The sequence below is a fragment of the Cygnus atratus genome, chromosome 8, assembly GCF_013377495.2.
Source record: "Cygnus atratus isolate AKBS03 ecotype Queensland, Australia chromosome 8, CAtr_DNAZoo_HiC_assembly, whole genome shotgun sequence".
Classification (NCBI taxonomy): domain Eukaryota; kingdom Metazoa; phylum Chordata; class Aves; order Anseriformes; family Anatidae; genus Cygnus; species Cygnus atratus.
The window spans coordinates 3,184,120-3,210,982 of record NC_066369.1 but is presented as its reverse complement, the minus strand read 5'-3'; the positions used below and the strand labels follow the sequence as shown (position 1 = coordinate 3,210,982).

At 34.4% G+C, this 26,863-nt stretch overlaps 1 long non-coding RNA gene across 1 annotated transcript; it reads right to left on the bottom strand.

Annotated features, from left to right (window-relative positions):
• Positions 1-326: 326 nt before the first annotated feature.
• On the bottom strand, positions 327-3,585 carry LOC126913387 (uncharacterized). The gene is made up of 4 exons (XR_007708590.1): positions 3,541-3,585; positions 3,002-3,043; positions 2,090-2,128; positions 327-366 (listed from the first exon to the last, which is right to left on the bottom strand). It is a non-coding gene; the product is annotated as an uncharacterized LOC126913387 (long non-coding RNA).
• Positions 3,586-26,863: the final 23,278 nt, after the last annotated feature.

Here is a 26,863-nt window from a genome sequence, read left to right as displayed (position 1 = left end):
TGCTGGAAAAAACATGGCATAGAAACCTTTTGCAAAGGACAATGAGCAAAAAAGTGCAAGAACCTGAACAAGTAAATTGTGGCACTGTGCTTGTAATTGTGAATTTGAGATTCAAGAGCAGACCTCAGAATCAGCTGGGATTTCTGGTAATGCTTAAACACTTTAGCCATACTCTCATTCCGTCTGTGCCTTAGTTTGAGGGCTTTCTATTCCACATTAAAAGCTGCTACACCAGCTTTCACACAAGTTGTAATTCAGCTGGCTAGTAATTGCCAATCCTAAAAAACTCTGAGGCAGAGAACCCAGTAACATTTAAGGAGTGCTTACCCGTTCACTCTGTCGGCTGCCAGATGGTGAGGTGGAATCCTGTAGAAATATTAGAATCCAGTTATTTCATGGCAGATATTTCCATTTCATCTAAGCAAGGGTGGAAAACAAAGAAAACTGCGGCTTTGTTTGTGTGACTTGTTGGGACAGTTAAAGATGGAGGGTGTAGAATATGCAGTATGCTTTCAAGTTCTTTCTGTGTTCATTTCTGTGAGGGTGGCATTTCTTTATCCCAGGCCAGAGCTAGCAAGAAAGTATTAGTTGCCCGAGAAAACAAACAAAAAAACAAAACCAAAAAAATCAGAGAAAAAAAACAGAAACATTGATAGAGATATATATAATCTAGTGTAATTTCTATTTTTTAAGTAGATATTCAATATCGAGCAATAAAGGAGTGAAGTCTCATCATAAACTATGTTATTTCCCTTTAGAATGTGACAGGGAAAAACAGTTGCATTTTAAAAGATGTCTTGGATCTTGAAAGACTTCAGCAGTACACACCAATGTTCTTAAGAGTTTAGTTTCTTTCATAAGTTTAGGGGTCATCTGTAGCGTAGTTTAACTTTGCTGAACATCTACAATAAAATTTTGATTAAAGAAACTCTGTTGTGTAAACTAATAATAATTGTGGCTGAAGTACACAACTGTACTTATAAAAACACCTTTGAAGAACCATTTTCTACTAACCAATACATTCAAAAACTGACTTAGTAGAAATACAGTTAAAATTGCTCAATCAATTGCTCAAGACTGCATGAAAATGACAAATGAAACGTGGAAAGTTTCATAAACACCATTACCAGAATTATTGGAAATAATAAAAAAAAGTCTTTCCTCCTGACTGAAGTAAACAGAATAGAAAGCAGTTCTGACCATACTACATGAAAACACAGCATTCATACGTAATATGTAAATGAAGGAGCTTGAAGCTCTTTTATTCATCTGGCATTGGAAAAAAACACAGAAGTAAGTGCTGTTTGAACTGAAGATGGAAGGAGATGTTAAATTGTAAGATAGACTGAAATGGTATAATGATTAAAGGTCAAATATGATGTGTTTTCTCAAAACATGGAAAAATTGAATTTTAAAATAAATCTGGATTTTAAGAGCCATTGAATTGGACAGTTGATTTGTGTGAAGAAATAAGATAAGCGTCAATTGTTATGAGAGTCCAGAATAATAAATATATATGGAGTATACTCTTAAGGATATAATCCACAAAAAATAACCCTTAAGAACCAAAATGGCTCATCTGATATAGTGATAATACAGATGTTGTTGCAGTATTAAATTACTATTATTATATTAAATTAAATCATTGAAAGAGTACTCAAATCACTGGAAGTAGGAAGAATCTAGTTGTTTTTTATATTGTGAGAATATACTGATGTGAAATTTTGACAGAAATTATGAAATAAAGAAAGCTTCCTTTGTAAATGCTACTTCTAATGACCAATTCAAAAATGCATGACCGTTACAGGTATGAACTGTTGCAATTGTAATTTTAGTGTGCTAAATCCTTACCATACCATAGCACAATAATGTGACATAATTTAAATCTGCTTTTTCTTTTATCTATAGAAACAATATAATTTCAAAGAAGTTCTTGCAGAAAATTACTAAGCAACACAGATTATTAGAATATGCTGTGAAGGAGCTCTTGGAGGTATGACTATGAAATAGGTAAAGGTACACATAAGCACCCAGACATGTTAAAAGGTAGTAAATTCTGAGATTGATATACTAGAGGAAAAATACTTACGATATCATCGGATTCACCACCTCCTATGGAAGACGAATCCTATAAAGTAATGGAAAAACATTTATTTTCATATATAAAGGACTTATGACCTTACTTGTAAAGAAAATACATTAGAGGAATAAAAATAATGAACCACTTAGAATTTCCAATTTTACCTAAACCATGGAATGTTCAAGAAAAGAAAAAGATATATAACTTTAATTGCTGCTTAACCAGAGGAGGTTTAAGAAAATGAACAAACTCATACACACACACACCTCCCAGAATTACTTGTAAACATGTTCTCTCTTAGGAAACATCTTAGATAAAGTTGATTTGCAAAATAAACTATTATTTACATTCAAATATCCCATTATCTAGACTTTGTTTCTAGAGTCTGCAATAGGAGTACCAATAAGACAAATTTTTCTATGAAAAAGCAGTCTAGATTATGTCTTATTTTTAATAAATAATTTTACATGACTTTGGGTGGTGAAAATGTATTGCTAAACAAAAAAGAATGTAGTCTCTACAAAATGGTTCTCCAATGCACTTCACATTGATACATACAGACTTAAATACAGTATGTGCATTCCCCTAGACTTTCAATGGCTTCTACATAAGTAAGTGGTGTAAAGTAAATGCACAAAATACTTTTCAGTGAGCTACTGTAAAACCATTAATTAAGGGAAAAAATGTTATCATAATTAAAAGACTGAATAGTCACAGCGGCACAGTAAGCAGGGTAGTTTTATAATGCATAACCTTCCAACCATTATGAAAACATTTGGAGTTGTAAATGGGTAAATAAAAGGGAAACCAAAAGCTATCACATGGTCATCACTTAAAAATAGTTGAAATATAGAACCCAGTGCACGTAAGAACCAACACACCAAGCTTCAGCTTTTGATGCATGATAGAAACGATATTTACCTGACCATAAGATCCAGCGCCACCATATGTGGAAGATCCATCCTGTTCAGAAAACATAAATCATTTTCATTTTGCAAACAGACATTTCATTTTGGAAGCATACTTGTTGTAGGGGGCCCCTTCTGTGGAGATTTTAATTATGCAAATATTTACTTAGTTATCAGAATGAATATTGAGAAGCTCAGTTATATCCCTGTAAAAAACTAGTTTGACATATTCTTAGAGCAAATTCTGTTTCTATTATTGAAGAGACCTTCATCTGGATGATAATTCAAAGCTAGTATTATTGAGGACAATAAGCTTTAGCATGTGGAAGCACACAGCTTTTCACATACATCCCTGTAAAATTCCATGACACGAAGAGTATATGCAATTTCACTCCTCAGAGAAAAAAACAAACAAAAACCTTCACTGAAAGGTAAAGCAAGAGCCCAAATACGGAATATAGCTATATGTAGGAACAATGGTGTTGGCCCTAACCACCATTTATACAAGCAGGCTTTATACAAAAGCAAAAAAAGGGAAAAAAGAGTATTTACCTGACCGTAGGATTCACTGCTACTATCATACACAGAAGACCCTCCCTGCAGAGAAAAAAAAAGACTTTAATATTTTGATTCCTCTAAGAAAGAGTTTTTCTTCTTTCAAGGGCAGTACAGAAATGAAGATAATGGAAGACCGTGTTGACTTCACAAATGAGGAAGAAAACTTACCTGTCCATAAGATCCACCGGGATAGAAGGAAGACCCTCCCTGCAGAGGAAAACACCAGGAGTTACTGTTTTATATCTAAAGTGTTCTCTCAAGAAAGATTCTTAGGGTTCTCGCATGCAGGTACAATGACCAGAATGTGTACCTGGTTACCAGAATAAGAGCCATGGAAAGAACCTGGGGCTCCCTAAAAGGAAAACACAGATCAGCTAGTTTCTTGCAGCCAAGGTAAGGGCTCCTTATCAAGGCATACAGTTCTCATTTATACTCTTTCTCCCAGTTTTGAGCTAACCTTTAGTACCTAAATAAAAATTAAGACCAGTAATGTTAAGGCAGGAGAAGTTTTCAGGCAGCAGTTTTCTTAGCCTGCTGACATTTGATTTCTGCAAAGAAACTGTCTATACCTTTCTGTATTGTTCTCTGCCAGACTTCACACTGCTAAGTTACTTCACAGTTGGTTAAAGTTAGCTAGTCTAAGAGAAAACTGTCAGGTCTGTAATTACAGAATTTCACAGCAACCGCAATACTGGCAGTCAAGAAATCAGGATTATGGCTGTCTGTGTTATCCACTTGAGGAAGGAGGAAAAACTACCTGTCCATAGGATCCTCCAGGATAGAAGGAAGATCCTCCCTGTGCAGAAGACAGAATGGGTTACTCATTTACATTTGACTACTCCTTCTGGAGAGGTTTTAGATGGAGCTTCTGAGTAGGGCACTTTATCTGAATGTTTACCTGGTTACCAGAATACGTGCTGTATGAAGAACCTGGTGCTCCCTGAAAGGAAAACATAGACTACCTACTTTCTTGCAAACAGAGTGGTATAAATAAATGTGCCTGATTCTCACTTTAGGCCAATATTGTGAAAGAACAAGAAACTTTACAGCAATGATTTTCTGAGCTGAACGAAAGATGAATCCAAGGAAGTTGTAAATACAGAAGAGTCTTCTTCCTCTGACAGACTTCATGCTGTAGGTTACATTGTGTTTGATTCAATTGTTGGCTGTTAATTAGGATATTTCCTAACAGTCACTATTTGGGAGTACAGGAATGAAGATAATGGAAGACCGTGTTGACTTTACAAATGAGGAAGAAAACTTACCTGTCCATAAGATCCACCGGGATAGAAGGAAGACCCTCCCTGCAGAGGAAAACACCAGGAGTTACTGTTTTATATCTAAAGTGTTCTCTCAAGAAAGATTCTTAGGGTTCTCGCATGCAGGTACAATGACCAGAATGTGTACCTGGTTACCAGAATAAGAGCCATGGAAAGAACCTGGGGCTCCCTAAAAGGAAAACACAGATCAGCTAGTTTCTTGCAGCCAAGGTAAGGGCTCCTTATCAAGGCATACAGTTCTCATTTATACTCTTTCTCCCAGTTTTGAGCTAACCTTTAGTACCTAAATAAAAATTAAGACCAGTAATGTTAAGGCAGGAGAAGTTTTCAGGCAGCAGTTTTCTTAGCCTGCTGACATTTGATTTCTGCAAAGAAACTGTCTATACCTTTCTGTATTGTTCTCTGCCAGACTTCACACTGCTAAGTTACTTCACAGTTGGTTAAAGTTAGCTAGTCTAAGAGAAAACTGTCAGGTCTGTAATTACAGAATTTCACAGCAACCGCAATACTGGCAGTCAAGAAATCAGGATTATGGCTGTCTGTGTTATCCACTTGAGGAAGGAGGAAAAACTACCTGTCCATAGGATCCTCCAGGATAGAAGGAAGATCCTCCCTGTGCAGAAGACAGAATGGGTTACTCATTTACATTTGACTACTCCTTCTGGAGAGGTTTTAGATGGAGCTTCTGAGTAGGGCACTTTATCTGAATGTTTACCTGGTTACCAGAATACGTGCTGTATGAAGAACCTGGTGCTCCCTGAAAGGAGAACATAGACTACCTACTTTCTTGCAAACAGAGTGGTATAAATAAATGTGCCTGATTCTCACTTTAGGCCAATATTGTGAAAGAACAAGAAACTTTACAGCAATGATTTTCTGAGCTGAACGAAAGATGAATCCAAGGAAGTTGTAAATACAGAAGAGTCTTCTTCCTCTGACAGACTTCATGCTGTAGGTTACATTGTGTTTGATTCAATTGTTGGCTGTTAATTAGGATATTTCCTAACAGTCACTATTTGGGAGTACAGGAATGAAGATAATGGAAGACCGTGTTGACTTTACAAATGAGGAAGAAAACTTACCTGTCCATAAGATCCACCGGGATAGAAGGAAGACCCTCCCTGCAGAGGAAAACATCAGGAGTTACTGTTTTATATCTAAAGTGTTCTCTCAAGAAAGATTCTTAGGGTTCTCGCATGCAGGTACAATGACCAGAATGTGTACCTGGTGACCAGAATAAGAGCCATGGAAAGAACCTGGGGCTCCCTGAAAGGAAAACACAGACTAGGTATCTTATTGAAAACAGACATCTAAGTAAATGAGTCCAATTCTGAATTTCTGTTTGTTCAAAATATATACATTTTATTTCAGAAGGGACGTTTCTGCAATCATTTAAAGAGAATACTGATAACTTTTGTTAGAGGTGAAAAAAACCTTTAGCTTGGGCTTTTCAGGTTAAAGGACCTGAAAAAAGCAATAACTCTTCATCTTACTCTTTCTAGTTACAGAATAATATGTTATGGCTGGTTGACTCTATGTTATTATAGATCATTGTTATCGTGTTTTTCAAAACTGCTAAAATAGCAAACTTGCAAAGTGCAAATAGGTTCTAGTTGATCAGATATTTCTGCTCACCACTTTAAAGAGAAATTCTATTTACCAGTACATAACATCCATTATTACTGTCACATCCTCTTTATACACAAAAAAGACAAGCAAAGTATTATTCTACGGTTGGACTGTTCTGCAGGGAATTTGTAGGCTGAACCTTTGTCTTTAGATAGATCTTAGAGGAAAAAGTGGAATAACTGCAATGTGACAAATTTGAGAAACCACATAAGAAAACCCATTTTTTCATTTGAAACAAGGTTTAAACATGAACAGCTTTGACACTTGCTTTAAAAATCCTTTTCTTCTAAAACTTAAAAGCTATGAAAGCAAAGCTTTTTACAGGGATTTTCCTCTTGGGCTGAAGAATCTTCAAGGAAGTAGATGACTTGGTATTTTATGTAAGATTTGTGATTGCTGGTTTATTTATTCATATGTATTCATCTACAACTTGATTCTTTTCATGCAGGACAAAAAACCTGCCTACCACAGCAATGTGTTTAAATGTTAATCTTAGGCATTGCTACTGCCATACGTAGAGGATCTACCCTGGACAGAAAATGAAAATAAGTCAAGTAAGTCCTGTTTTTAATTCTTTCGGGAAAGACTAACGAACTTTACTGATGGGTGAAGACAAAGATCGAGACTATTGCTGTGTCGTTTATCATAAATTAATATACCAGCTGATACTATCACAAACTGAAATATGAGTCTCTTGGGTATCCAAGTCCATACACCTACACTGAGAATTGATTTTTTTTTTTTTACATGACCAGTTTAGATGTATTTTTCCTTCCTGTTCAAAATCATTCTTTGATAGTAACTAACCACACCCTCCACCCCCTGGCCAAGGTATGGTCATTTGCTGTTTAAAACCAAGCCTCTCTGTGCACCAATTGAAAGCACAAAGGGGCAAAGGCCATAGTAGAATGAAAACTTGCATAATTACATCCATAATTACATACATTTTCCTTGTAAATGTATTTGTTTATGTAGCATTACATAACAAAGCAAAAAAAAAGTTTTTCTTCAATTAAATTTTAAGATTAATCATTTTAATAGACTGGGCTATATTTTTAAAACGTATAGGTCATGATTACTGGTAAGCCTCAATTATATGAGAGAGGTGGTCTTCTGCCAGACCAAAATTACTGTTGCTAAATGTTAACCACAGTAAGTTCGGAAAACAGTTATTTCTTCATAAAATTAATTTGTTTAAAGTGCATGTCTTTTTATAGAAATAATAATTCACAACAAGTTTCTTGTTGAAATTGAAAACTAAAAAAAATATTACACTGTTCAGGAAGGTTTGTGTAAATACAGCTTCAAGAAAAATTTATAAGGTAAGTTTTCAGGTATAAAATAGACGATGTAAAAATCCACATTCTCTATATTTTACAATAGGGATAATTTAAATCTGCAACATCTGAGAATGAAAAAATACATATCTTACACTTTATAATAAAATATTTCTGTTTCTGCCTATTCAAACTGTAGAAATGCTTATGTTTTATGGGGCAATAGATATGATGAATTTTAGTAAATAATTCATTGCTATGCAATATAAAAATGCGCCACTGACAATGAGGTTGCAGTGATTCTCTTTATGGGTAAGAAATAGTTTAAATATTAATTTAAAAGATTATCTTTTGAAATATTTATCAAATTTTAACATTTTAGTCACAATGTTTTAAAAGACATGTGAGAAGTACAAGGAATCTAATCTGAATCCAGTTAAAATCTGGGGTTACTATGGGACATATTGACAAAGGTTTTTGAAGGTAATGAATAATTAACACATAACAGTCAACTGACAGAACATTTACATTACAAAGCAGTTACAGAAAGTTAGTGCCCAAATACTAATCACATGCTTACAGTGAGACTTCATTATTCCATTTCACTGTATATAATTCTATGCATACTAAGGAAATTATTAATAATGTATTACCCAAGTGTCTATATTTATTAGATGATTAATTCAAAACACTTCATTATGTAGATGTAAGTATAAACTCAGGAAGAAGAATTACCTGTCTAATACCACTGCTTCCATCAGGACAAATGCAGCCACCCTATAAATAAAATAATAATAAAGGGAAACAGATATTGATTTGTGAAAGTTAAACATAAAACCATACGTGAGATGCCAAACTGTATTTAGGGGAAGAAAGACTGGGGGACTACTGTGGAGCTGTGACTTTTCTTATATCTGGAACTAATGAGAAGGCAGCATAGTCCTAGACGTTTGAAGTTTGCTTTGGAAGTTAAACTAACATTACATCTCTCAGTGTTATGTCTCAGTTATATATGTCTAATCAAGAGAGAACTATCTGGGAAGTCAGGCGTACAGTGAATCACCAATGTCGATTTGCCAATAAGCCATGTGTGAAATTGAAAATATTAAAAAGTGATTTCAGAAGCCATTTCAAATAAACAGAGTCTGAACAAGCTCACTTCATTTACAATTTAATATATAACATTAGCAGACCCCTACACAAAATTACTGGACTTAAACTCTAATTCCTTAGTTTAATTAGTTTAATTACCAGGAAGCTATGTGAACAAGACTAGACAACAATAGAGAAATGCCTGACCTGACTACTTGATCCACCACCAGTTGCAATAAATGATCCACCCTGTGAAGAAACCAATTTTTTTTTTTTTTATAGAAACATTTTATCATATGAAAAGCATAGAAAAGAAAAAGAATCTAATGTGTATAAACCGATGTAGTGAGATGTAAGGTCACAAACTCTTTGTACTACTTCCCTGCACCAAACTAACTTATTCATAACTTTTTGCCTGAATCACTGTGAAAATGTAAAGTTGGCTGAAACCTAATTGGGGACTGGTACAATACATAACAAATGGATATCAGGAAAACTAATGGAGAGAAGTGCTACTCACTGGAGCTCAGGGATCTCACTGTATTATTGAATTAGACCTCAAACTCTCAGACAAAGGACTGTGATAATGTTACATCTGCATAATGCTGGGCATAGTGGGATTACAGATCTCTGAGAAAGCTGATGGGTACCACTAGAGTACAAAATATTTCAAAAAAATTGAATCAGTTGCCACTCAGGGTGGGTCAAACTTTCACATAGCTCTGCAACATACAGACTACTGCAACAGTTCACAGGTCTACAGAACATGAAGACTAGAAGACTAGACCTACTTTTGTGACAGAAGTACACAATTAAGGTGTACCTTGTTACCAAATTCTAGATGAAAATGATATATCTAGCCATTACCATCACTATAGCAGGATTGTTTCTAAAAAGAGATTCTGAAACTATTTCTTTTGTGTTTTAAAAACAACTTTTGAGAACATAATTATGTAAAAATCCACCTGCAATTGCTACCTGCTTAATGGAGTGGAAGAACAAAGACACTAAATTCTGTGCCTTTTATCATTATTCACAACTGCACAAAATTTTAACATTATGGGGAAATGCTGCCACATCAAAATAACATTGTGTAGCACAGATAAATAAGTGGAACCTAATTTTCAGAAACTGAAACATAGTTTATGAGAAAGCTCTTTTCAGTAAGGTGATAGAGTGGACACTATGTTATTACCTGAAAGTTAGTGTGGCTGTTGTTTGAAGTAGAAGATTCATTCTGTGAAGAAATAAGAAATAACTCATTTTTTCAGTAAGGGTAATAAATTCAAATATATAGTTCTATTGGAAAAGAACTATCTAACCCTAAATAGAATAATCTGTTGAAGAAGCTTAATCTTTATTCTTCTAATACATCAAGCAGCTGTAATATCAGCATTCAGAAATGACAAGTATGGTTTACCTGTACATCATAGTCTCTTCTGCTCAAAACATGTGATGTATCCTGTAAAAACAGAGACGTTTACTATTAAGAGATGAAAACTCTGATCTATAGACAGTCATAGGCCTTTTTTTTGTCTGTATTACTTATTTATGACTCCAGAGCCTTTAATGCATATGAGTAGAAGTACCTTATTATAAAATAAAATATCATTTGCTTAATTTGTATAGGCTACTGACTTGAAGCTATACAATACATATATCTATGTCTCCTCCACACCAAAAGAAGCAGAATAAATTACCAAACATTACTTTTTCTTACTTCATCATTCTGTCTGAATTCAGTTACCATTTTAACTGCCCTCTGTTTGTATAACACATTAATTTTAATTAAAGGTAGATTAAAGTAACTCTATATGTGCTTCCTGATGAACTGGAATTTGAGTTACCCCATACTGCACAGCAAGATTTTCATGTCATGTATTTTTTCATATATATGTATATGTTGTTTTAAAATAAATTCACCAAAAGAGCAAATGGCCAAACTTTTTTATTTTATGTATTTACTTCCTTAAACAGGAGAATATTCATTAGGTCAAACATAATTAGAGAAAAATAGATATAATTATAACAAATTAGGTATAATTTGGGCAAAAATCCTACAAAGCAGTGGGAAATAAAAGTTACTTACTCTGGCAACAACCTTCTTCTTTGCACAACCAGATTTCTGTAAAGGAACCAGAAGCCAGTTATTACTTTATAGATAGAGACATCCACCCAAAATACTTCCAGCAAGAATCTAAATGTATCAAAGTGGCACATTTAGGGAGAGGAAAGTGTCTATGGAGTTCTGATTGTCCTTACTTTCAACAGATGACACAGTGGAAAATACTTGTATTAGTTATTTTTTTTATTTTCAAATAACTCTAACATTGGTAAACTAATTTTGGAGCAAGAGAGGAAAGCATCATTTATCTTCTGAAAACATCATATTGTAAATATAGGAATCCAAATCCTCTTTCTTTGTGTGGAACCAATACGAAATTCAGACCAAACTGTACCATAATACACACCCAATAAACAATGAGGTAGCAAAGTCTCTCCTTCTGTTAGTATTCCCCCAACCCACTCCCGCAATTCAGTATGAAATCATAAAAGCATAAAGCACTTTGTTTACTAAACTTTATCAACTCTGTATTCAAAGAGTGATTCCAATTTTAAGCAAATTGGCTTGAGTAGTAAGAAAAGCAAGAATTTGTGTCAAGTTCATTATCTGATTTTTGGTAAGTCTCTCAGATGTTCTGCAATCTGCGTTCAGTTACATGTTGTCATATTTTTTCTATCAGCGGCAATACACTTTGCTATCATTGAGTCTTACATAACATATTTATAGGCTATTTTCACCCTTCAACTTCTCCATAAGAAGTTTGTGCTTAGCAGGGTTTAATGTCTCTCTCAGCTCACCCACTGTGGTTTAGAGCAGTGTGTGTGTGTACATAAACATTCTATACATCTTCTTTGTGAGAACACTTAAAAGAAAACTCTTAAAATGAAGTCCAACAACACACACTGGACAGGGATAACCAAGGGAATAATAGCATCTTACGTGGCTAAAGAAGGAAGCAATGAGAACACTTAAAGAACGCTTACTGTGGAAGGGATTGCTTTGCAGAACCTGTTGCGTTAAACTTAATGCAGTGCTTTCAAGATAAATACAACTGCCAAAGAAAAAAAGTTTTTAGAAGACCTCCTTACTTCCTAGGATGCATATTTTGTGCAGTACTAACGTCCAAGAGGAAAAACGGGGAAAAATAGTGAAGCAGTAAAGAATATGCCTGACAACTGAAGAAAAAGCAAGAGGCAGATGACAAAAGGTTACTCTAGATGGCAGTAAGAAGTAGAAAAGTAGGCTGTAACAGATGGAAAAGCTTTGCCATGAACAACAAGTATGGAAAAACATCATTCATTTACACAGCAGTGTATTTGCTTGGTAACAATCTGTCCATAAGTCACCTTTCATGCCTGTGGGACAGAAAGGAAAGTCCTGACAGAGTGAGTATCGCCAGAGGATAAATCTTACTTTAGAACCCTAGCATATTTGCAAGTTTACATTAGAACAAGTGACAAAAGCTTGAGGCAGCTACATACCTCACATATACAGATGGTTAATTCCAAAATAACTATCCGAAGTACATATACTAAGGGGACTAACAAAAACTGTGTTATTGTATATTCCTATAAGTACTGTACAGTTTTAGGTAACTGCAGCAGCCTTGAGGACTGATAGAAGGGACTGAGAGCAGAGAAATATGAGATCAAATAAGCTCATTCTTTTATTGCTTTATAATATCTTTTAAAAATTAATCATATACTACAAATAAAGGCCCACAGGTCTAATGTGGAAGTGCTACTAAAAATGTCATTAATCATTAGAATCTGAATACTGTAGAAGAGAAAAAGCACTTACCCGACCATTAGCGCTATATGTTGTGTCATTCTGGAAAAGAATAAATTAAATACAATAAACTTACAGAAACCCAATTCTTTCTGATGATATGTACAGACAACAACATAAATCATATGTGCTTCATTGCTCGCATCCTCCACTGTCTTGCCTAAATTAGTTTGAAATCCTATCATTCCCGTGTGAAGAACATTTTAACACTAACTTTAGGTTGGTAAAAATGCGAAGTGAAAAGCAGTGGAATATCTGGCATTTTTGTCTCTTTTCATTCTTTCATTGTATGTATTTAAACCTTGTCCATTTGATTTTATTTTTAATTACTGTAAAATGTATCCTCATTTTGGAGAAAATTTTTCTGTTAGTGCAGTTACTGAAATCTTTTTATTCATATTTCATCAAGGTAAATGCATTTAAAAGCACAAAATACATCTGTAAACACCTGAAAAATTTCAGTAAGAAAATACACAGCTGCTGAAACAGCTATTAGTGTGGGGACTAAATATTCCTTCTGGGTAACTTTCTTTTTTTTTTTTGCAAGACTGCATATGGTAGCATAATATTTTCCCATCTACATGAAAAATGTTGTGATGAAAATGTATTAGATAAAGCATACTCACATCATCACAAGCATTGGGATTATCATCTGAGGAAACCTGTGAATCCTAGAAGGACATCAGATACTAGTTATTTCCTCACAACAAAAAAAAGGATTGTTAATAATATATTTTGTCTGGTCTTGCGCTCTGCAAACAGAATTAAAGCTCGTGCAAAAAAAAAAAAAAAAAAAAGAAGTTACTGCTGAGTTAAAGAAGGATTTTTTTTGTAAGGAAAATAAAGAGTCGTATACATGGCAGTGATAGTTGTTTAGAGAGAATGTTCCATGCTTCAGAAAAAGAAATAAGAGCATAGAAAGCATTAAGTTTTATTACATCTACGAGAAAGATGACACAATTAATCAGAAAATACAAAAATTTGCATCAAATAATACATAACTAGAAGAAAGAAAGAACTAGTTACCTGATTATCATAATAGTCAAAGGAGGATGATCCACCCTTTAAAACAAACCAAGAAAAATCAGACAAAATTAGCAAATAGAAAACCCATTTTTGAGCAAAGGCTAAAGCTTGTATGAGGCATAATTGATGAAACAAAGCATTACTTACTTGGCCACCATAATAGTTTTGAGAGGAGGATCCACCCTTAAAAAAAAAAAAATCCAACCAAAAATCAGAGAAAATTAGCAAACAGAAAACCCAATTTTGAGCAGAGGCTAAAACTTGTATGAAGTGATGTATAATTGCTGAAATAAAGCATTACTTACTTGGCCACCGTAATAGTTTTGAGAAGAGGATCCACCCTTTAAAACAAAGCAACCAATCAAAAATCAGAGAAAATTAGGAACTAGAAAAGCTAATTTTGAGTAGAGGCTAAAGCTTGTATAAAATGATGTATAAATAGAGAAATAAAGCACTACTTACTTGGCTGCCACCATAGTTTTGTGAGGATGAACCACCCTTTAAAACAAACAAATAGAAACCCTACTTCAGAAGAAATTGTGATTTTATTCAGGGGCTGTAAATAATAATAAACAACTGCCTGGGATTCCTTTAAACAAATACAATTTTCTAGATGTCAGTAATCATAATACCAGGATCTCAATCAAGCATGGCACAGAGTAGCTACCTAAGAATGAAAAATTAATCTGATTAGAATTTCTTATCAGATAGGATTAAACTCATGCCGGAAAAAAAAAAAAAAATCAAAAAAATTCAAGGTCTACCCACCTGGCCACCACCGTAATTTTGTGAGGATGATGATCCGCTCTGCTAACAACAAAATTAGGAAACGTATTACAATATTGCAGAACCATTATTGATTAGAGACCATGGAACCTGTGGGATGTAAAACTTCAATGGAAAGAAATAAAAGTGTAGTACTTATGTGGCTACCACCATAGTTTTGTGAGGTGTATGATCCACCCTGTGAAAACAATACAGCAACAGTTATAACACTGGAGAACCGAATTTTATCAGAACCCACAAAGCTAGCTTTATTAGGTTGCAGAGCTCTTGGTATGTAAGTTTCAGGGCCAATACAAACTATTGGGAATTAATTGAAGTCTGGAGATGGATAGACTCTGCACAAGTCTATATCCTCATGAGTAACACAATTATACTCTAGATTAGAGCTGCTTGCAATTTTTTATTCAATAGCTAATAAAGAGCTACCTACCTGGCTACCACTCTGTGATCCACCCTGTAAATTAAACAAGAAATAATGTGTGTTTTGACACTTACTGTTTGAGTACAGATTATTTTTAATGAAAACTATGATGCTTGTTTAGGAGTTTGGATGGGACCCTGGGCCAGCCTGATATAGTGGGTGACATCCCTGCCCATGCCTAGGGGTTTGAAACTGGATGATCTTCAAGATCCCTTCCAACTGATTCTAAGGTTCTAAAATTACATAGATTTGCACTCTATAGAGCTGAGGATGTTACCAGTTGAGTCAGTGGCAAAACTCATTTTGGATATATCTTAAAGTCAGAGGTGGAAGTTCATTTACCTGGTGGCAGGGATTGCTATCATATGAAGTACCCTGTTGAAAAATGGACAAACAAAAAGATAAATCCCCACATTTTCATTTTCTAGTAAAGTAATTATCTTTCTTCTTAAATTTCTAACTCAGAGGGAGAGTTTAATTTTATTTAATCCTCTTAGGCTATGGCTCTACCCTCCATCACTCCCATACTTCCACACTTACTCATCAAAACATACACACAGGTGATCAAAGCAGGATTACTTGGGTGCAACATGGAAAGCAAGGTAGGCTGGCAATTGATGTGTCTCTGTATCATCCTAGTTTCTCTTGATTGGCAAAAATGAACAGTTTGCTTTGGTCAGTCCTTTTAGGAATCAACAGTTTCTGCTTCATGACAATCTACCTCAAAATCTTGCTAGATTCACCCATCGTAGTCGTAGTCTGCTGCCTTTCATTTCCTTTATTTTTGTGTATATTTTGGCTGCAGCCAGCATTCTTGTTGGAATAAAAGGATGAGAAACAGTACAGTGTGTTCTACCCTGGTTGTCACTCCCCTGTTATTAAGAGCACAGTTTTTCAGCTGATAAATTATCTGTGGTACAGCTTTGGTGGAAGCAACATATTGTTCATTGTTTCTTCACATTTCTTCAGTTTCATTGCTGTTACATAGTATCCTTGTCTACTGATGCATGGTACCACTTGTCTTTTATTATTTATACTTTCACACATGCATTTCTATTCATACTTAACTCACACCAATTGTAATACTTTTGCCAAAACTTTCTATAATTATAATGCTCTCTCATTCTCATTGCTTTCCCCCGTTTATTTATTTGGATTTAGGTTTGCTATCAAGGCTGCACTTTTCTTCACCTAGGATCTTATTGTTGATAACAGTCCTTATATCACTGTAGGCATAAATAAGTTGAATTGGAACCAGGATGAAAACTACCAATCTCACACCACAGGAGTCACTTTCTGAGCCTATCTTGTTCTATGGAAATTAAATAGAGCAACATTCAAAAGTCACTCCCAAACAAAGACTGTTTGCTCAGCAGATGAATGTCTACTGTGACAGACAGAAAATTTGTAAGTCTTCTGTTCTTAACAGTATATGGGAAAAGCCACTACATTTTGGTTACCATGACCAACAAGTGTTAGCCTTTCTCTAATATCCAATAATCTATTATCATATAACAACAAAAGCAAGAGACTCTACTAATAGACATCATATAATTTGTTGAGAACCATTACTACCACATAGAAAGCTGAGTCTACTATTCAAGTATCTTGAAGAAAGTTGACTTACTTGTCCACAACCATTACTACCACCTGAAGAAAAAGATGCGCCCTGCTGGAAAAAAAGAGCAGCTCAGTGATCCAGTTATTCCTTTTCCCCCTTACAAATATAGAAAGAACTTTCAAAGGGCTTTAGTTATCTGACTGCTTAAGAGGATGAAGACCAGCAATGTACTACTGTGAATTTGCTTGTAAAGTATTGTGGATGTTGAATATTCTGTTGCATCAAAAAGATGGCACTTACATGTATTCCTTTGTATGTGGGAAAGATCACCTTCAGTAAGGCTGTTCCCAGACCCACAGGAACAAAATGTTCACAAGTCTAACTTCTAGTATGAGCTGCTATATAGCTTCAGCTAATTACTTCAAACCTCACAGAAATCTCACTGCATATACAGGGACAGCACACAAATTACAGCAGCACATAATATGTGTAAGTATGATATGAAAATTTAAATGTTCAATTTTTAAATTTTAATATTTTGAAAATAAAAGATAAGCATTATGGAATATCAAGCACATGAGTTCTATACCCAAGAACAAAATGTCCTCTAAATTAGCAATCACTCAGGACGTGTAAGTGCTTTTGCAGTAACATGGCACTCAGCTTTCTCAAATGCTGTATGCTGGCTGGTGATTGACTGGTGCTTACAAGGCCATAGGAACTTTCATAAAGTGCATAATGATTATGCATAGACAGCTGTGCAAAAGTTTCCCAAAAAGGCTCTTCCTGAGCCAGAGGAGACAGAGCAGTAAGCTCATCTATGGAATATCCGTCTTGCTTACCTGGCCATAAGAACTGCTGATGCCTGAGTAGGTCAGCCCACCCTAAGACAAGGACATGATTTGGTTACTCCCAGTTTATAATGGATCAGCCTGCTTTAGGAAAAGTAAACAACTACATCCTAAAGCTATGCAGGGCAAAATGAAGAGCCAGGATTTCCTCCTGGCTATCACAATGGTGTTGATTTCATATGCTAGGCATCCAAAAAAACAAGTAGCATGTGGAATATTACTAAGCATGAGACCACACTTTCAGAGAACACGTCAAATTCCAAGCAACTGCTAAGTGCCCTTGCAGTGCCACGGCACTCAACTTTATCAAATGTTGCATACTTGCTAGTGATTGACTGTTTCTCACCTGGCCATAGGAACTGACAACTGGAGGCCGGTAGACCTGTAAGAAAAGCAAGAACCCATTTGTGAATAAAGATGTAGTCATCACAAAACGGCAACAGAAAGGCATTTTCCCCGTCAGACTTCCTCTGTTTTATGTTCTTTTTCTTATATGGTAGCTCTGTGGGATGACCCAAAACCAGGGACTATCGAGAAATAATAAGAAGGAAAAACACCACCAAAAAACAGACAACCACCCTACCAAAACCCAAACAAACCAAAACCCACCAACCAAAAAAACAAACAAAACCAACCAAACAAAAAAAACCCCACACATAAAAAATGAAACCAATGACTGACCAAATCCCAAAGACCATTTACAAAGCTGTCCCCAACAGAAAAGTTCAATACAGTTCAGAAGAAAGTCTCACCTGGCCATAGGACTGGCTTCCTTTGGAACCCTTTAAGAAAGAGAAGATATTTACCACCTTGACAAAGATGTTTCTGTAAAGTGCATAACAAATACGGAAAGACAGCTGCACAGAGGTTTCCCAAAAAGGCTCTTCCTGAGCTAGAGGAGACAGAGCAATATGCTCATCTGTGTGATGGATTGCCCGGTTCTCAGCAAAAGCCATAAGAAAAACTGAGACTCAGACTGCCAAAGGAAACATCATTCTCAAAATATCATGCTGGGCACAGAGAGATCAGTGAAGAACTTCCTATGGAATATCCGTCTTGCTTACCTGGCCATAAGAACTGCTGATGCCTGAGTAGGTCAGCCCACCCTAAGACAAGGACATGATTTGGTTACTCCCAGTTTATAATGGATCAGCCTGCTTTAGGAAAAGTAAACAACTACATCCTAAAGCTATGCAGGGCAAAATGAAGAGCCAGGATTTCCTTCTGGCTATCACAATGGTGTTGATTTCATATGCTAGGCATCCAAAAAAACAAGTAGCATGTGGAATATTACTAAGCATGAGACCACACTTTCAGAGAACATGTCAAATTCCAAGCAACTGCTAAGTGCCCTTGCAGTGCCACGGCACTCAACTTTATCAAATGTTGCATACTTGCTAGTGATTGACTGTTTCTCACCTGGCCATAGGAACTGACAACTGGAGGCCGGTAGACCTGTAAGAAAAGCAAGAACCCATTTGTGAATAAAGATGTAGTCATCACAAAACGGCAACAGAAAGGCATTTTCCCCGTCAGACTTCCTCTGTTTTATGTTCTTTTTCTTATATGGTAGCTCTGTGGGATGACCCAAAACCAGGGACTATCGAGAAATAATAAGAAGGAAAAACACCACCAAAAAACAGACAACCACCCTACCAAAACCCAAACAAACCAAAACCCACCAACCAAAAAAACAAACAAAACCAACCAAACAAAAAAAACCCCACACATAAAAAATGAAACCAATGACTGACCAAATCCCAAAGACCATTTACAAAGCTGTCCCCAACAGAAAAGTTCAATACAGTTCAGAAGAAAGTCTCACCTGGCCATAGGACTGGCTTCCTTTGGAACCCTTTAAGAAAGAGAAGGTATTTACCACCTTGACAAAGAGGCTTTTATCAGCCATCCTAAGAGAAACCTCATGCTAGTGATGTTGAGTACTGGGCTGCCTGCAGACTCGATCCCCAGTAATCATAATTACTGTTGTTCAACATTTTCCTTGCTACTTGTAGTTGTACAGAGTATACTGACAGAAATTTGCCTTCCAGTTTCTCCCCAGCTGTGGCCAAGTAGGAGGAAGTTTGAGGAATCTTCACACTTGTGCTCACACCAAAACATTCTCATGTGCTACCCCGCAACAATGTATGTTATCATTATATTACTGTTTCTCACACACAAGTAACTTTAGATATATGGGTTTAAATGAAGCTAAAGTACTTCGTACATGGGTATGCAGTTATGATTCTCCATCTATCTCGATATGGATAAGAAACTAACTTCCACAACTTCTGGAAGTTTAAGATCAAACATAGGTGGAGTGTGAATCTATCATTAAAGGTTTTATATTGTGATATTGAGCCACTTTGTCATGACTTTTATACAGTTTTTAGAGGACATGTTGAGTGGAATGCAGTCATTTCATTTCAACTAATCATACATGCAAACACATTCATGAGTAGTTCAACCAAAGATAGCTGATCTATTTGTAGAAAAAAAAAAAAAGAAAAAGAAAAAGAACTAGAGCAACAGAAATGTCTGCAACTTGTGAAATACATTTAAGAATATATGTAGGAAAATTTGTTGTCTTGACCCTGTTTTAGTGAAATCTGTATACATATTTCTACTTTTTAAGTTTACCTACCTGAACATAAGTACTGCTGCTTTGCTGTCTTTGTCCACTCTACACAGGAACCAAAAAAGATTATTTATTTTTAAAAGACATTTCTTATGTACTATAAGACATCTCAAGAAGCAACTCTTAAATCTACTTGACAGTCTGAGTAAGTTCCTTATGCTCTTCCTTGCTTTATATATGCCATCTCAATGCGCTATATGGTTCAATACTTCAATGTAGAAAGATTCTTCATAAATAAAATGCTAAATATATTTATACATCCTGATGTCATTTTCTTAATGACAATTAATCATTTAATACATTATGTCATTTTGTGGTATTTCAAGTGAGTTTAAATAGTTCTTCCCTTCAAATCTATCATAGAAAGCACCATTAAAATCACGTGAATTTATATTCATATCATGACTGATTTTTTCATGAATAATCGAAACAAGTTTTGACAAAGGCTTTCACAAAACAAAAATTGGAAAACCCAGTTACAATTTAAACAAAGGAAAAAGTGATTGCAAAGAATTTTTCAATACCCATATATTATGTGGGTTATGAGAGCAACCAAGTATTCTTCAATTTCATATAAACATTGATAACCTTTTTTAACCTGCGTAATCCAAACTCTACAGATTTAAATTCAGAAAAAAAAATGCCATGGAAATCTTATCTTTTTTCTGCCAACGTTCCTAACTGATTATAAAAGAATCTAATACCATACATTTTGAAAGTAATTGCTGCCAAACAAGAAATGGAAACTGAAGTGATCTGCTACTAATCCTTCAATGAATGTGAGAATTGGTCGTGACAGTCTAAAGAATTATCATATGAAGGAATTAAAGTCTAAACCCTGAAGAGTGCTCAGTAGATTAAAATTGAAAAGAATCCAGAAAAAAGTATGCCCAAGTGATAACCAGAATACCTTACAAACAGGGTCTTAAAGTGATTGGGCTGTAGTCTACATTCTAAAGTGTTTCTTTACCAAGAAACAATGGTATTAATGATCGGTAAATGGAAGTTCACCTAAGCACTGACCAGTAGGGTTACAAAAATGCAACATTGAACTAGTTTTTTCCATTAAAAAAAAAAAAAAGCATGGAACAGTACAGGTTATAATTTATGCATATTTAATCTAATACTGAATGACGCTCAAGTTCTAGAATTCCACCTGCCTTTCTGAGCAGATTGAGTTGCAAATATAGAGAACACTAGGGAATTATGACACAGAGGTTTTTGTGTTTTATGCCTATAGAAAATGACTGCAATGATCTTTCATCAGCAACCAGTTAGGATATTCACTTTGCAGTAACCACAGAAAACACATCTACTTCATCACTGTAGTGTGTCTATCATTTAAGATATCCATACTCATTTATTGTCAAAGAGATGAATCATTGTTTAGTTTACTGAGGCAAAGCTTAGGTTAAAATTCAAGTACAATGAAGAAAGAATGTCTACCTGTATTATGATCTTAGTAGCAGAACTGCCCAAACTCTGTAAAACAAAACAAAAAAAGCAACAAAAAAGAGATCATTTGACTTGTTAAACAGAAAATATCTAGTTGTACCACTTTGCTTCAGAGAACAAAGGAAAAAGTAGCACATGCAATGTATTAAGTATTGTATTCTGAAAACCCAGCATTAAATTAATTTATCCTCAGCTCTGAAGGGGAGGCAGCCTAACACTACTAAAGTAATTTCCTATGCTTAAAGCTCCTTCTAAAAGAGCTCTTGAAAGAGCACAGGCTTTGGCCTTTTGCACTAGCAGTCAGCTCAACTTTTCTATGTTTGGACTGTGAAGCTATGACACCATCATCCTTAAAACCTGTCTCATTGTCACCTGCATTAGACATAATCAGCACACAGGTACATTCAATTCCTGACCTAGTCATTTATTGTGCTCAATTTTGGGACATGAGGGACAAATGTAAAAGGTTACTAGACACAATCCTGAGGCAACACGTTTGACTCTGTAAGAACTATTTTACTATTACAGCAATCATATGAAAAAAGTATGCTTACCTGGGGATAGGTATGACGCTGCAAAGGAAAACAAAAATCTTTAAGTATTTTGTACAAGGGCTTGTCTAAACAGAATGTTGCAGCAGAAAAAGGGCCCTGTCTTTTGAACAAAATACACAGTCAAATGTGGAAGAAAAATGTAGAAAGGATAGTATATTACAAATTTATTTTAATCTTTATTCCGGTTAGAACAAGTTTGTTTAGAAGATGGACATCAGAAAAACACACGTATCAATTATTATTTCATACAAATTCGATTTAATAACCTTAAGGCAAAACTTACTTCTGGCTGACTATATGAGTTCCAAGTAAGTACAGTAGAAATTTAATACTTGAAAAATGAGAATGGAAGTGAATTTACAGAAGAAAGTTGCAATAGAAACAGGAAAATCAAAACTACTCAGGAGCATGGAGGTTATATGTATTGAGAGACCTGGTATTTGAAGTTAATCTAGCACCTCTGCAAGTACTAATAGCAGTCATGGAACCATGACTCAGCAATAACATCTGTAAGATTTGATAGGCCAAGATTTTAAGATCACTATTGGCTTTCCCTGGAGCTAATTATGTACCTAGGGTAAACTCTATGTGACGAGTTAAACATGCAGCTACTTGAAAGCTGTTTGAGTCAAAGTTTTGAGCATTATAGAGAAAAACTCCTTACCACAGGTGGAAAAGGGTTGCTGTTGGGAATGACCACTACCTACAGAGAAATCAGAGAAAGCAGTTTAATTGTCATAGTCTTTATTTAAATATGTTAGGAAAAGGAAGAATGCTGATTTCCCTAAACATAGAGAATAATACTACGGATTATTATGGGTGATTTTATAAAATAATATTTTTATGAAAAAAATGCTTAATGCACACTACCAAACAAAGAAGAATGTATACACAGTTTACACAAGAGTATGAGGAGATTAAAGACTTGCTCCCCAGTCACACGGTGACTCATCTGTAGAGACAGGAGCAGGATTTCATGGAATGTACCATATCCATTGGCCTATATGTGCATCCTTTTTGAAATTTAACTCTCCACCACAAGGTAGAAGACCAATCTAGTCTTTAATCAGTATTACACTAGAGGAAGGGTTAATATTAACTTCACTTTTTTTTTTTCCTAATGACTTCAAATGAATTAGTAGTATCTTCTGTTTAGATTTTTAATGTATTCTGATTATAAGCATTTTTTCTGTTGTTATTTTTAACTGAAAACAGTTCATATTATCCAGTGGTATAAAAAAGGAAGAGGAGGGTTAACGGTATCACAAGAGTTCTAATATAAAAAAAAAGGAGAATCATTATGTTTTTAAAACTAAGTTATTAAAAAAATATATCAGTACAGTTTGAGTTCTTTAAAGAATGGAAAAAAACAAAAAAACATGAAGGCCCTGAGCTTTCTGGGAACTGAACTTAGAGGAAGAGTTCATACAAATATTATGTATCAATTTCAACAACACCCTGAATTCTACTGGTTTCATCCGCAATTCATTTTGATTTTTCTAGTGACTTCATTTCATGAATCACACTCATTACCCAGTCCCATATTAAAAATAATTACACAATCTAAATCCTTAGAAATCCCAGGTACATCACAATCACTAGCTTAACATTTTTTTCTTTTCTTTTTTTTTTTTTAATAAAAAAAATCCCCATAAACATGTAGGAAATTTTATCATTTTATATACAGCTAAGTCAACAATCAAAAAAAGCCATGACAACACAGTGAGGTACTATAAACCATCTAAGAACCAAACTGATCCAAATCATATGAATCAAAATTAAATTAAAATTAAATTAAATTAATTAATTAAATTAAAGCTGAATTAAAGCTTTTTTAGTAGCACCACTGAAATAAAAATTGTCATGGCAAGTTATACCTCTGATTTTTTCCGTTTGAATTAAAAAGAAAAGGTGTGCTTACCTTCTTACTGGAGTCTGAACCACTTGCAGGAACAGACTGTAAAGAATACAGGAATTCATTTTATGATTAGGTAAATGTAGACAAATTAGCTACAGCACTATTTTCCAAAAGAATGTTATATCTAACAATATTTCACTAGAGTACAAAACAAAATAACATTCTGAATAAAAATAAGAGTGTACCGGCAATTAATAAATGAACAACAGAAATAAATCACTTGGTTTAAATTTTTTTCTAGAAAACATTTTTACTAGTTTTTCCATAGTATTTCATGAAAGCTGCAAATATATCAAGTAATATTGAAAGTTTGTTTATAATAAAAACTGTTGGTAGAAAAAAAAATCTCTTCTCCTTTCATAAAGAAAAAAAATAGAAAAAACCTCAAAATCTACTGTTGAAACACAAGCTGGAATAAATGGGATGTGCCATAAGAATAGAAATGTTTCAAATAAGTCATAAAATAATGTGCATATACTACCATTCTAGGAATCCACACATAAAATTGCATAGGCAACAGCCACAAAATAAAAGCAAATAAATTCTAAAAAAGATGATATTACAATATACTCTAAATGTGTAAATCTTTTGTTGAAGTTTCCAGATATGATTATAAGTACCATCTGAAGACTTTAATCCTGTCTTCCCTTCCATGAACTTTATTTTTTTTTGGTAGTAATTGTCCATAGCTGGTTAGTTTCTTAATAGCTTAGTAAGCTGAAAATGAAAACGTGTTGGAGAGCACATAGTTACCTGGCCATAGGTAAGACTGCCATATGAAGATGCACTCTGAAAACAAACCATAAATGATTTCTTTATTGATATAATAAATTGTTAATTATATCATTTTTTAATTATAATCTCAAAGTCATTGTTTTTTTCCTTAGAGGTTTTACACTTCAAATCAATTTGATTTCAACCATACTTAAATAAATCTAGGGCAACGCTAAACTATTCTGAACTTTTTAAAGATAACTGCTGTAAAGTTTTCCAACTTTCTAATATAGTCATAAAATTAATGTTGCTTTCTCACAAATAAAGTATAAAGATCAATTACTTTTACAGGAATTTTAAAGCAACATCCAAAGAGGATTCCTCTACTAGATTAAAAGCATTAAGCAGTGAGAAAGAATTTTGACATTTTGTTAGGCTAACAAGTTAAGTGTTTATAATAGGAACTACTCATCACCAATAATCATAAGCAATTATACTTTGAGGCAGTAACTATTTAATTTTAGAATAATAACTCAAACCACCACCATTTTCCTTAATATATTTAGGAAGAATAATATAACTGCATAAGTAAATCTAATGCAATTTGCAATAAGGAGATGAGTTAATAAACACAGTAGTAGGCAATCAGTAAATAAATACATAATCAGCTTACATCTTTACAAGCATGCAGGCCATATGCGTTGGCAGCACCTCCCTAAGGAGAAAAAATAAACCAGTTATTTCTCTAAATAAAGAAGAAAAAGCATACTTCAGACAACCTCAGTTCTAATTGATCCTTACATTGGATTTCTAAGGCATAGATGGTAAGGAGAGTATTGTACTCTCCACTATTAATGTATGAACACGTGTGAATGTGACAAAGGCACACTAGCCCTTTATATATTGGAGATTACCTAGTGGTACTAAAGAAATATTTTAAAACTGATACTATCAAGACGTTATTTTACTAGAAACAAATTGTTAAGATTTAATATAATGCTTGTAATTCAAACGTTAAGTGTGTGATTTGTACATACACATGAATGTAAGAATTAGAAAGCTGAAAATGAAAACAAAGAAAGTTAACTCTTTCCTGGCAATGACAGGCAATGAAATATAAAAGTAACAAGGCCCAGCATAAACAGTAATAGCTCCCATTTTAAAGTGAAGTTCATATATTATCATTAATACAATCAATATCTTCCACAAAACTTTAATTTTGTTGTTCCTTTGCAAAAATCCAATACACTCTAACATGAATTTTATGTTTTACAAGTACAGATGACATGCACGTTTTACATTTTTGGAAACACTGTCCTTGTTGGTGTTGAGTAGTCTCCATTTTTCTAGTTTAAAGCGGCAACTGTGAGTGCTTAACATTAGAACTACAGGACTAGCCTATTTCTGATTACTTGTCAGACTAAGATAAACAAGGAAAAAACTGTTAATGACATTAAAAGACTAAACCTGAGTGTTTCATTTACCTTTCAAGTTTTGTCTCATTTTTTATATTGAGTGAATATTTGACCAAACTTTGAACTGAAAAATTAAAAATCTAATTTTGTAAATACTGAAAGGAAACCAAAATATATATATATATATATATATGTATATATTTGTCAAAAGTCTGCAAATATTTTAGCCTGTATGACTAGTCACCATCTTGATATAAATGCTTCATCTGAGAAGTTTTTGATCTATTCAGCAACACATTTTAGCACTTTGCCTTCTTTCATTGATTTCTAGAAGACTGGATTGACCTGTCTAGGATTTATAACTTCATAAATATCCCTGAAACATGAAAGAATAAAGAACTGAAAGGGCCATAGTTATTGTAGTTATCTCTATGATGAATTCTGAGAGGAGAAACAACTTAGAATGTGCAGACTAATTTGCACCAGTCTTGGGTGGAAGGGGGAAAATAAACAACTTGTATAATGAATATAATTTAAGCATAACAGACAAACCTTCCAGTCCTTTTTTCCTGATTCTATATCCTATACATCTCTATGTAACTTTGTAACATCCCTGTTTGCCAACTACTTCATATCACTGAATAACCTGGAATATTCATCTCCTAGTTTTCTCCATCATTTTCCATTTGAAACAGAAATTCTGAAATGAACACTCAGATAAATAATGCTATCACAGGCTAGGATTTTCTATAAATATACTTGTATCAGGGAGAAAAAGGTAAATGTGAGAAAAGTTCTTACTGGTGCACATCCACTCTTGCTTATTGTGTAGACTACTCCACTCTGA